This window comes from Natator depressus, chromosome 12 (assembly GCF_965152275.1).
Source record: "Natator depressus isolate rNatDep1 chromosome 12, rNatDep2.hap1, whole genome shotgun sequence".
Lineage (NCBI taxonomy): Eukaryota > Metazoa > Chordata > Testudines > Cheloniidae > Natator > Natator depressus.
The window spans coordinates 25947135-25948928 of NC_134245.1; positions in this window are offsets into that span (position 1 = coordinate 25947135).

Genomic DNA, 1794 nt, shown 5'->3' on the forward strand with positions numbered 1-1794 from the left:
CCCGCCCCTTGGTTCACTCTACTTCCCTGTAAGCTAACCACCCTCCCCTCCTCCCTTTGATCACCGCTTGCAGAGGCAATAAAGTCATTGTTGCTTCACATTCATGCATTCTTTATTCATTCATCACACAAATAGGGGGATGACTACGAAGGTAGCCCAGGAGGGGTGGTGGAGGAGGGAAGGACAAGGCCACACAGCACTTTAAAATTTATTGAATGCCAGCCTTCTGTTTTTTGGGCAATCCTCTGTGGCAGAGTGGCTGGTTGGCCGGTGGCCCCCACCACCGCGTTCTTGGGCGTCTGGGTGTGGAGGCTATGGAACTTGGGGAGGAGGGCGGTTGGTTACACAGGGGCTGTAGTGGCAATCTGTGCTCCAGCTGCCTTTGCTGCAGCTCAACCATACACTGGAGCATACTGGTTTGGTCCTCCAGCAGCCTCAGCATTGAATCCTGCCTCCTCTCATCACGCTGCCACCACATTTGAGCTTCAGCCCTCTCTTCAGCCCGCCACCTACTCTCTTCAGCCCACCACCATTCCTCCCGGTCATTTTGTGCTTTCCTGCACTCTGACATTATTTGCCTCCATGCATTCGTCTGTGCTCTGTCAGTGTGGGAGGGCAGCATGAGCTCAGAGAACATTTCATCACGAGTGCGGTTTTTTTCTTTCTAATCTTCACTAGCCTCTGGGAAGGAGAAGATCCTGTGATCATTGAAACACATGCAGCTGGTGGAGAAAAAAAAAGGGACAGCGGTATTTAAAAAGACACATTTTATAAAACAGTGGCTACACTCTTTCAGGGTAAACCTTGCTGTTAACCTTACATACATAGCACATGTGCTTTCGTTACAAGGTCGCATTTTGCCTCCCCCCCACCGCGTGGCTACCCCCTCAACCCTCCCCCCTCCCTGTGGCTAACAGCGGGGAACATTTCTGTTTAGCCACAGGCAAACAGCCCAGCAGGAATGGGCTCCTCTGAGTGTCCCCTGAAGAAAAGCACTCTATTTCAACCAGGTGACCATGAATGATATCTCACTCTCCTGAGGATAACACAGAGAGATAAAGAACGGATGTTGTTTGAACGCCAGAAAACATACACTGCAATGCTTTGTTGTACAATGATTCCCGAGTACGTGTTACTGGCCTGGAGTGGTAAAGTGTCCTACCATGAAGGACGCAATAAGGCTGCCCTCCCCAGAAACCTTTTGCAAAGGCTTTGGGAGTATATCCAGGAGAGCCGCGAATGCCAGGGCAAAGTAATCCTTTCACATGCTTGCTTTTAAACCATGTATAGTATTTTAAAAGGTACACTCACCGGAGGTCCCTTCTCCGCCTGCTGGGTCCAGGAGGCAGCCTTGGGTGGGTTCGGGGGGTACTGGCTCCAGGTCCAGGGTGAGAAACAGTTCCTGGCTGTCGGGAAAACCGGTTTCTCCGCTTGCTTGCTGTGAGCTATCTTCTTCGTCCCCAAAACCTGCTTCCGTATTGCCTCCATCTCCATTGAAGGAGTCAAACAAAATGGCTGGGGTAGTGGTGGCTGAACCCCCTAAAATGGCATGCAGCTCATCATAGAAGCGGCATGTTTGGGGCTCTGACCCGGAGTGGCCGTTCGCCTCTCTGGTTTTCTGGTAGGCTTGCCTCAGCTCCTTCAGTTTCATGCGGCACTGCTTCGGGTCCCTGTTATGGCCTCTGTCCTTCATGCCCTGGGAGATTTTGACAAAGGTTTTGGCATTTTGAAAACTGGAACGAAGTTCTGATAGCACGGATTTCTCTCCCCATACAGCGATCAGATCCCGTACCT